Raw genomic sequence first — 12,464 nt, 5'->3', positions numbered from 1 at the left:
TAGCAGTTGGCCCCATTTCCCAATATATAAAGTGATTCCAAGGAAATATATATCTACAATGTGCATTGAAGAAAAACATCTTGTTTTGCCTTCCTGAATAGTGGTCCTAATTATTTATTATGATCTATGGGTTGTTATGTGATAGAAGGGAACTAAATTTATAAGAGTTTAGAAAATATATGTAAATGGAACATAGTATATGTTAATTTTGAAAATAATCTATTTATCTGACTTTGTGATATCACACAATTTATCACTAATCTATGGTGCTGGTATTTAGTTATCAGTAAAATATCCTAAAATTCTGCATGCTAAGTTAATACTTATTCATTCTATGATCACACGATTCTAAACAAATCCACTTGTTTAGGGAGCTACTAGGGAGTACTGGAGGTGGTGACACCAAAAACTTTATTTTTCACAGCTCTACTTTTGCATTTTTTTCCCTAATAAATTCTAATGAAGCTGAAAGGTATTATGAAATGTCCCAATACATTGCTGCCATGCTCATTAAAGTTCTCAATCTTTTCTCTCCATTTTCTTCTTGGATTCTTAAAAAAACAGCTTATAAATACCTACTCTTTGAGGCATTTACTCCAGCATAGTTTTCCACAAAATTATTTTTTTTATTAAATATTGAATAATTAAATAGTTAATTATTCAATAAAAATGTTACTAGTAAAAGAGTAATACAATGATTGTAAACAGTTTTCTTCAAAAATGGATTGTATTCCCTACAGTGTCATTAATGCTCTTGTGGAAATTTTGAAATAATTTTCTACATATATTTTTCCCTTCTCAGTTGACAAATATTGTTTTTTTTTTTAAAAAAGGTGAAACTATGTGTTGAATGCTTGTTTTATTTAGCAATAGTTTCAATTTAATTTCTTATTATATTGGCAAAATTTTTATTTTTCAATTTAGTTATTAAAGAAATAATAGAATTTTTATGAGTTTGCGGTTTGGTTTACTACTGTTGAGATAGTTATGATGTGTTGGGGAAATAAAAACTAAACATTTCAAATTAGAAAAATTGAGCTTAAATTTTGCTTCTGCAACCTACTATTTATATGGATGTGAGCCTTTTACCCTCTGTATTACATTCTTCCTACACATAAAACGAGAATATGAAAAAAACTCATAGCAATATATTAAACATTAAATGATTATACATTGAAAGCAGCTTAGCTTAGTAACTGACACATACGAGTTACTCAGAATTTACTTATTTACTCATTCCTCCACTTATTTACTTGTTCACTTATTCATTTCTACAGTGACAAGGCAGAAGACCCACAGGAGCAAATTGCTTCCTGACAATAAGTTAAGACTAACACAAACACGTTTAACATTGTACCTCATCACCAAAAATCTAACATTGGTAAAATCCAGAATAAAATGCTAAAAAGGTATGGAGACTGGGTGTGGGAAAAGGTACAGAACTTGAAGTCATTGCCTGGTGTACTGCTTGTGGAACTGTTACCTTGATTGTATGTCACTTACTCTGACTGAAACTGGAAAACCACTCCAAAGAAATGATAGACTTGCACAGAATAGCTAGGGCTCCTGATATGAGTGTTGTTCCTATTCATTCAACATCAAATGACACTCCTGAGCACCTTCTTTCTTGTGAAACACTTTCCTCTTTGTACTACTTCATTCTCTGATTTTTGCCTTCTTCAGTGGTCTAAATAGCCTTAGTCTTCTCTTAAACCACTCTAGTCTCTCTACTGTTAACAGCTTCCTTTATCTTTATGAGAATGACCATAGAGTGATCTCAAACTTAATATGTGCAAAATAGAACAGTTAATTTTCTTATTCTGCCTTTTCATTCTCCACTGATTAAATTATTTATTTATTTTTGTGTTTCCTGTCTCAATGATTAGTAACCTCATACCCACAATTACTGAAGCAAATACTCTGAGGCAGCCTCAATTTATCTCTTTTCTTAATTCTTACTACAATAAATCTATCATGAAGTCTCTTCAATTTTATATCAAAATATATACCACATCAGTCCTGTTTCTGTTTCCATTTTCGCCATCCTTATTCAAGCTGCTATCACCTCTCCCCTGAAATATGTGATAGCTTCTAGCTGAATTTTTTAGATCCATACTTATCCTCTACATTAGAACATCAAGAATGATTCTTATTTATATTCACAGCATCAGAAGCAGGAACATATTTATTGTCTCAAAGGAAAGTTTAGGGAGCTTTGTGAATTTTGTGTATTACTAGATAAAGAAGCGATTAATACATATGGCAATATATGTTTATCAAATCAACATTTTGTGTATCTTAAACTTATGTCAATTATATATTAATAAATATGAAAAAAGTGAAGAAAAGAATGATGCTTATAAAATAAAATTCCAACTACTTCTCTATTGTCAGAAAATAATCCATATGAAGCACTTAGCGTAATGTCATGCACATATTAGGCCTCTAGAGAAGTGTCAATTTTCTCTTCTCTCTCTCTTTTCCATGCACTTTAATCTTTGTACAGTTGACCCCCTGAACGATGGGGTTCAGGAGTTTCCAATCCGCCCAGTCAAAAATCAGGGCATAACTTTTGACACTACAGTCAGCTTTTCTCATCCACCAAATCAATCAACTGCAGATTGAAACCAGTATTTTCCATTCTCAGTAGGGAAGCCAGTGTTGAGAAACTGCAGTAGAGAATGTAAAAATACTGTTTTCGATCTGTGGCTTGTTGAATCTGCAGATACAGATACCCAAGGGCCCACTAAATTGAAAAAAAGGCGGAGGGTGAGTTAATCCATGTAGTTCAAACCTGTGTGCAGAGTGAACTGTATATGTCATTTACTAGGCTTAAAATGTTTTTTAAGAATGCCTATTAGGTGTCTTTTTTGTGTAGGTTTACCTCAACTACTTGCTGATTTTGCCCAAAGTGAAGTTTATTCCAGTCTTTTTTGGTGCCACCAGAGGTGGATGCATGAGCTTTTGTTATAGACCTAGTGACAATGATTTGCAATTTAAAACAGGAATGTTAGACATAAATGATAACATATGTGTGGTTTTCTTACATGTTTGACTGATTTTTGCTTCCTCCCTACATCTGACATATAGTAAATCTTCAAGAAAAGTTTCATTAAATGAAACTCTTTACACATTTAGTAATACAATGGAATAGTATGTTTTCTAACTAGATTGCAGGAGATAGCATAAGAGAAAAAAAAATTAAAACTAGAGAGAAAAAGGTGGGGAGAGATAGACCACAAGGTAACTATTTTATCAGAGTATGCATTTAACTGAAACATGTTGAATAACATCAGAATGTTAAGAGTATGTATAATATTTTTTATTTAGATAAGAGATAAAAATTGTAAGATTTTTTAAAAACAATATACTATATTTTATAACTAGGCAGAGATATCTATTAATAGAGGAACTAACTTCTCCATTTAGATAATCATATTCATGAATACATAGTTAAATATATGAAATGTATGTTTTAGGGAGTCTGAAAACTTAATTGATATTTAAGTGTTAACATTATCAAGCCAATTTTATTTAATTTCAGCATCTAATTTACCTAGAACTAAAAGTTCTAGAGAAGTTATACATATAATATAACCAACATAAGATCTAATATTTAAGGAAACACTTTCAGAAATTTATTTCTGCTGTTCTGTTCTGCAAATATTTTGATTTACATTACACTGACTTTGAGATGGCCATAAGGATGAATAGTTAATTATATATAATTGAGTTATTGTTACTATTTGGGGTGATCTGAACTCCGGTGTAACCCTGGTAATATTGAGAGTCCTCGGTTCTTTTCCCCGATGCAGCAAAGAATTACAGCTCTGCAAGATTTGGAAAAGGTAAGATTTATTAAAAGTACATTTTAAGGAAGAACTGAGACACACCTAAACAGGCTATAACTGCACAGAAATAGAAGGTATGATTAAAGTACCCTCCAAGGGAAGGGGCAGGTTACAGCAAAGGCTATAACCTCATGGAATCGGGGAGGTGTATATTATATTAGTGCCATGATGGGGAGTGGGGGTTGTTACAAGGGCATTCCTAGATAATTGGCACATGATGTCATTTTGATTGACATTTAGCTGTTATATAACTCTCTGTATACTGCACATGAGGTAACCGAGATTTCAGTCTGTAGTCTGTTATAATTAGATTCCTGAACTTCTGGACATAGGCATGATATTACAATGATGGTTCTACTTATAACTTATATTTCTTAAGTTATAAGCATTCTTACACAAATATCCAAACACAATGGAAATGTTCTTTAAAGTAATTAAGAAAGGTTTATTACAAGGGAAAGAAGGACGATTCATTATAACCTAATGTTAAGCAATTAACAAATTATAAAAACCTCTGGTTTGGGGTAGAGTGAACAATGATTAAGCTAAGTCTTCAGAGATGCAGCTCCCAAATCACACACTAACATAAAGATGCCTCCTGTAGTGTAAACAACTGAGACACAGAGAAGTTATACAATGTTCTGTAAGATACAGAGGCATGGATGAAATAAGACAGCAAAGATTCAAAGTCAAGCAATCTGGCTTCACTCCATTCTGCTGTGAACAAAACTGTAAGGAAATTTATTAGTAGAAATTTTAATGATAAAAATAGAAGTGTGATAATTTTATGTTCCAACCAATTATTCGTTAATCCAAACTCTTGTGCATTTTAAATGACTAAGATTTGATTTAATGTCAGATACATAATTTCAAAAAAAATGAAAGAATTTAAAGGTAGGAAAAATGCAAAAGAAGCAAACACTATGATTCCAAACTGTAGTGCTATATACAGGATATCCAGTTACAGTAGAATAATATCATGAGTCTAAAAAAATAACAATTCAGAGTGAGGATATGAAGATTTCAGAATCATTGCTAGACTGGTTGAAAATAGTTTTGCTTAAGTAGTACATCTTTCTAAAGGTCACTCTAGCCAAACAACAACAACAACAACAATAACAACAATGAAAAACAAATTCTATGTAGCTCTTGATCTAGATAAAACTAGTCTTGAGTACTGACTTATAAATTAGTTGATAGGACTGTCAGTAGATAACATTTCTGTCTTTTGTGTATCAATGTGATGTGTAACTTTAACACTTTGGGCCCCCAAAGGCCAAAAACAAAAAATAAAAACAAAACCAGAAATCAGTAGATCTATAATTTATATGTGGGACAATTAAGTAAAAAAAAGAAAAAGAGAAAAAAGCACTTGTCTCCATTTGGTTTTATGACTAGATTTAACTCTGTCACTAAGAAGTCATGTAGATAAAATTACTTGTTTTACAAAACATTATTTTCTTATATTTTTAAAATCAGGGAATATGTCTTCCTACTAAACTTTATATATATCTATATCTATCTATCACCTATCTATCTATCTATCTTATCTATCTGTCTACCTTATCTATCTATCTATCTATCTATCATCTATCATCTATTTTCTATGACTTAATGTGTGTGCAAAAATTTGAAAAACATTTAAACATTACTAAAAAGCTACACAGTATTATAATTATATTTTATTTAACAATAATTTTATATCCAAATATACAAAGACAGTATTTTTCTTTTTTAAAATTAACACTGAATATAAACATACTACATAAGTACTACAACTTAAACATAATGGTAATTTAGAAAAAAAATTAGGAAACTGGAATTAGATAGACTTGGATTCATATTGTTGCTCTACTGCTAACTGTGTGACCTTGATAAAGTTACTTAACCTCTCTGTGACTTTCTTTTATTATCTATAAAATGAATATAACAATTTTAATTCATATTATAGTTGTAAAGAATTAAAATTACATAAATACATTTAGGGAAATATCTAGCTGTTAGTAAATTCTAAATCAATATAGAAATAAAAATTTTCTTAGTTATTCAGGACTATTAATTTCTCCTGAAGTCTCAAGTACTATACATTAATTTCCTTTTATTATTATTTTTTCTACACATTTTATTGTTTATTTTCTCTGATTAATTAGATTCTTTTTAAATTTTTTATATATCTTAAAATTATGACTTCTGTAACAACTCTGTATGTTAAACAACAGATCTCAGAGGACAGCTTTTTGCCTTAGCTTTCTTTCTTGAGATGGTAGAGATGTTTCAGTTCTCTTTCTGAGAGATGCTTGACATAAAAGCTACTGAGCAGTTAATGGTACCAATTCTCTGAAAGTAAGCTGACAATGATTTGGATTTGGTAGTAGATGCCTATTTAAGGGTATCTCATAAATCATTAGCTAATCTCCAGTTTGATGGTATAGTGGGAAGACTTATTAATTTAAAACAGCTTCTAATGTTGGTTGTAATTTCTCCAGTCTTAAGGTGATGTGTATGAATCCCAATGCTAATAAGGAGGCAGAATAATTGATCAGAACAGAAATACATGAGTAAGTATCGTAATGAGACTATCTATCCATTGAGGAGTGATCTTCGGTGGAGAGAAGGGCAATTTCACAGGGGTGAGAGGAGACTCAGAGTCACATTATTTGAATTATTAAATAATAATATGTAAGGTACATTGAGTTTTTACTGTGTAGTCACCATCCAGAGTCTTGGGTTTTTATGTAATAACTTTTAATCTTTTAATTTCTGTTTTGGAGATGAGAACAAGAAGATATGTAGAGAACCAGCTTGCCAAGGCCTCATATCTCATAAGGAGCAAAGCTGGAATTTGCTCAGTCTGGCTTCTGAGCCTGGATTTTAAATCACTTTACGGGCTGAGTTGTGTCTCTTCAAATTTCCTATGTTGAAATCCTAACCTTCAATATCTCTGAATGTGATTATATTGGAGATAGGGTCCTTAAAGAGAAAAAATGGTTCCTTAGATTGGGCTTTACTGCAGTATGACTGGTGTTCTTATGAAAAGAGAAAATTACGACACATATGCACAGAGGGAAGACCATGTGCAAATGAAGAATAGGCCATTGACAAGCCAAGAAGAGAAGCCATCAGAAGAAACTCACTCTGCCAACACCTTGATTGGACTTCTAGCCTCCAGAACTATGAGAAAATAAATTTTTGTGTTTAAGCCACCTAGTCTGTGTTACTTTTTTATATCAGCTCAAACAAATATAGCTATTATGTTCGTGACACTCTATTTGACCTTATTTGCATCCCAAACAAATTGAACTAAATATCAGAGTTACTCCATATAGTCACATAACACAATGATTTCAAAAAATTGATATCCAATCAAAATGGATAAATAACTAATAAGTAAATGAACGAATATCATTAGAAAATAATGCTGGCAAGCTGAGGAGCCATTGAGGGTATCATTTCCTGTCCTGTTCTGTGGTGGTAATAACATATATTAGAGTCAAAGTACTTTCTGCCTGAGGTTATAGAGAAGATCAATTCTCTGCTTGTAGATAGCTACACTGCCAGCAGAAAGAATTTGGGATTAAAAAGACTGTGCTTCATATCATAACCACTCAGTAGCTTTGTGGCTTTGGCAAATTAACTCTGGGTCTCGATTTTCTAATTTTTGTATTAGATTAATAAATTATTCTGCAGGCTTGATATGAGATATAAACTGCAAACCACAGTGTCCAACTCGTCTAAGCATTGAATAAATATTTGCTATTGATGGTACTGTTAATATTGTATTCATGATAGTACCTGAGATATAATAGATGCTGAATAATTGTATCTATTATTATTATCTCTAATGTAATGAGTGAGAAAAAACTCTGCTATTGAATAAGATTTTTACCTGAAATGGACTTTAGGAAACTTCTAGCCTAGTTTTCTCATTTTATAGAGATGACTACTGAAACTGGGAGATCTGAAGTATTTATCCAAAGTAACTCAAACAATTAGGACCTAGAATCCAGTTTGCCTAATTTCCAGGCAAACATCCATTTTACTGTCATGTGGCTTTCTCAGTGTGCGATGCTATTTTTTAAAACTTGGAGACTATAAAGCATTGTTCATTTCATGTATACCAATGACTGGCTCATAAATGACATGCAATCCATATTTTTGAGTTGAACTGATGTAGTTAAACAGATGCATCTCAGAATGTATAAATGTATTAATTCAATCAAAATACTGGCTAACTCCTGCAGGTGGTAGAATTTTATGTATCTGATATGGGGCGAATACTTTTTAACAATAAGAGATACATAGGAAAACTCAATCTTTAGAAACTAGGAGAGTCACACTGAGTGGAGTAATGGTAATTGCAAAGTGTGAGGTTTTGGGCACCTGAAAAAAGCAGGTAAGTGTTAGGAAGACCCATTCAAGATAAGCTTTACCAAAGCTATCTTTTGGTAATGGTTTGCCTGTTTGTGGTTCCTGAATTAGAGGCTTAGGAAAGTGTACGTTGATAGAATTGCATTTATCTTCCTGCCACGGTGGTATGGTGCACAAACATGCCAAGCAAGGCATGAGTGCCACGATTCCAAAAAAATTTAGCTCCAAGTGTTGGGACATAATTCTCCATAATTCTTTTGTGTTTCTGAATTTCTCATTGTGTTGTAATCACCAAAACCACTCCCAGATTCAGTGATTCACTAGGAGGACTCACAGGACTCAGGAGGAAATAGTTGTATTCACAGCTATAATTTACTACAGTGAAAGTATACAAAACAAAATTAGCTAAGGGAAAAGGCACACAGTGCAAAGTCTGGAGGAAACTAGGCACATGGTTCCAAGAATCCTCTCCCAATAGAGTCACACAGGACTCAATTACTCCAAAAACTAGTGACAAAATGTGTGAAGTGTGACTGTTGAGCAGGGAAGCTCACTAGAGACTTGTTGCCCAGGATTTTTATTGAAGGCTGCCACACGTACCAAAATTCCAGACTACTAGAAGGAAAGCAGGTGTTCAGTTTTGATAAACAATCTGGTCACAGTGAGCTACTCTTATAATTTAGGGGAAATTTTATGTCACCATAAAGACTTATCTACAATTCAAGTTCCCAGATGTCAACCACCTTGTACACATGCCTTCCTAAGGATAGCCAACTCAATGTTGACATTTTATTGTACATTTATAAACAGACACGAAGACAGCTTTTGTTCCAGACCATCTTGTCCAAGATATTCATATAGTGAACAGCCTTGGAGGATGGAGATAAAGTCTCCTACCAGCACAAAGTTTGGATAGATTTGCATGCAGGCTTTTATAAAAGATTGGTGTTTCCTATATTTGGAGATCCTCTTTGAAATGAACTTAAATTGTGTGAGTCATCCACATGGACATCCCACATTACCACCAAGGGACTTGGAAGGCAAAAAGAACCCACATAAACATGAAGTTCATGCTTCTTGTTTTCCTGTAAGTAAAGTCCTTTGTCTCTGGCTTAGGAGCTTCATGTTTTGTACCAGCCATAATGAAACTACGACAGACTAAATTATTAGCTTACAAGTAAGGTAAAATCTGAAACCCTTTCATTACTTGACTCTAGTCATATTAGAATTTTCTGGGGAGCCTATGGAAAGAATGGAGTTAATTGCAATGAAAGAGCTGGAGCTCATAGAACTAATCTGATTAGAGGTTGGCCACTGTGGGTAATCACACCCAAGATAGCGTCTGTTTACTTAAGGCAAGGCAATTTATCACATATGTCACTCAGTTTAGTAATAGATGGCATACTGTGGGGTTCAGCTTATAAATTGAAAATTTTTAAGAATGACTGGGATAAACAGAGATGGCGTTGGCTCTAGAAACTCTTCTTCAATAGTTTGATCTGTTGGGTTTTATTTGAATTTTAAGGATAGATGAAGTTTTATTCTTCTTATTGTCCTAAGTAGACCTAAAAAAACTGTGTCATTTTGTGTTTCAAGTTTTATTTTTTGTTTGTTTTTAAATGGAAACTTTCACAAACAGCATATTTTTTGCCTTTTTTGATATATAATGCAAATTTAATAAACTATTAGGGTTTAAGATTGATGAGTTTTGACAATTGTACATACCCATTTAACTACCATCCAAAACAAGAAATAAAATTGTGCTGTCCAAAATAGTAACCACTAGCTACAAGTGACTACTTAACATTCAATTTTAATTAAATTAAATAAAATTTAAAATTTATTTCCTTAATCACATGAACCACATTCAAGTTCTTAATAGTGGCCATGGACATGCAGCTACTGGACATATTGGACAGCATATATTTAGAATATTGCAGAATATAATAGAAATGTTCTTTTTAAATTAATAGCAGAATTAGAAAGTGGTTTATTTTACTCATAATAATTTTGAGATTTATTCACATCATTGTGCATTTCAAGTAAAAACACAGATATTCAAAGATACAGATATAACAGTCAAATTTTTTTATTGCTAAAACTTACTTGGGAATAAGTTTAAATGACATCCAAGGAAGAAGAGCTAACAACAACATCTCTTTTTTTCACTCCTTCACAATGCACATAGAGATACTTCCACAGACACACAATAAACACACAGATACACCCACACAGATACAAATATTTACATGAACACACACACTAATATAACCACTCAATTACTATAATTTTTCTTAACTTTCTAAAAAGTATATAGACATTCTCAGCTCACTGGTTCACCATATTTCCAGCTGAAAAACTAAATACATAACTGTCTCAAAAGCAGGTAATGTTCAATGCCATCTACCTTTGGAACTGATTATTACTCCCTTTCAGTTAGGCCCTCTGATGCACATTCTGATTCCAATTTTAAAACTATGAAGAGAAAAGTTACATGTTTAAAGAATATGAGACTTCAGGTTTTTTAGTTATAAAATAGATCTTAAGAATATAAAGAACTTTATAACTATTCTTTTCAGAAACTGAAAAGCCTAATTGTATTAGGAGTGAGTTTCCTTTCCCTGGAGGTATTCAAGCAGAAACTGCACAGCCACTACTTCTGAGCCTTTCAGAAGGCATCAATCCACGAGGCAGCCAGTTAAATTAGATGCCCTCTGAGGTCACTTCCAAACTGTAGTCTCTATAATTCTACCAATTTTAACATCTCACCCATACTCTATCAGAGCTACAGGGCTTCAAACATGATTGCTTTGACTATATTATTTTTTTGGAACAAGGTGGGGATATATATACATGTACATTAAAATGAAGAGGAGACACAATAATTAATTTGTCTCTACTATGATTTATCTAACTGTCTGGGAGTAAAATACCACTTTGGAAATGACCACGTACATTTTTCCAGAATATAGTTTTTGAGTTAAAGTAAGCAACTACCTAAGTTATTTGCAAGCACGTAAATATTCAAAGAAAACATTTAGATCTTTATACTTTTTCCTCAGAGAGGAAATGTATTAATACCTACATTATGTTCAGAGTAAGCAAAAGTACTTATACCACAAACACGCTCACTTAATGAATTAATTACTAAGACAAAGATTTATGTTAGGTAAAGAAGACATTTTTGAAAAAGGTGAAACAAACTCTGACTGCCTTAGGTGAAGCTGCAGAAGTAGATTAAAAACATACAAAAGAAGCAGAAAGGGAGAGACAAGTATAATTGGGTTTTCAATAGGATTGCTGAGATAGACTCATGTTCAAAATCTTATGAAGCCTTCTGTTTTCCCAGTTACCAGCTAGCAAGAGATATTTTGTAGGCAACTCATCTTATCTGCAACCACACATGCTTTTTAAATTAATATATTCTCTTTTTAGAGAATCAAAGTAAGGGAAATTGCAGAGACAAATCATTAGTTTTTACATAAAAGTTAAAAAACTGCTTTTGTGCATAAATTCAAGAAAATTATTTAAGAATATACTATTCATATTTGTATAACTTATCACTGAGTTAGGAATTGTTTTTATTGTTATTTCATTGTTATTTAGAAAAGTATTGAGAAAAAAATGCCATCCTGCTTTTCTGTTCGTACAACTCAAATGAAAATCTTGCTCAACCTGTTTTAATGCTTACATATTCAATTGCAGTCTCGTGTTCTTGAGGGTACCTTATTTTTCAATTGTGTTCATGACACTTCTTATACATATTTTATCTCTTTATGAAGATAATAAACTTACAAAAAGTCATGAGCCATCTTTTCTATTTCCTATTTATTTCTTTCAAATTCCCACAACATTGCTTTACTGCCAGTACCAAATATCTGCTTCGCTAACTCAACAATAATTTCATAGTTTTTCCTTTGAAATAATCTTCAGTTAACCACACAAATTATACCTCTAAACATGCATATAACTATCTCATATATTTATTTCATTTATCAGTGATTAATAGGTAGTATGATTTTGTTAGAAAGCCAAATAAAGAAAAATTAATTCCTATTACATTCACATTTGAAAACTTCTCAAAAGCAAGAGACATTTGATTTCATCTCTTCACAGAGCTCATCATAGCAAAATCAACTATTACTTGCTGAATTTAATCAGATACTCTGGGTAATTTTATATTAATTAAATGGTTTTGAGATAAATGCAATAACCTCTAATTTTCAAATGGAAAAAATACATGGT

The sequence above is a fragment of the Pteropus vampyrus genome, unplaced genomic scaffold (genome assembly GCF_000151845.1).
Source record: "Pteropus vampyrus isolate Shadow unplaced genomic scaffold, Pvam_2.0 Scaffold249, whole genome shotgun sequence".
Taxonomy (NCBI): Eukaryota; Metazoa; Chordata; class Mammalia; order Chiroptera; family Pteropodidae; genus Pteropus; species Pteropus vampyrus.
Note: the sequence above shows the minus strand (reverse complement) of the source record.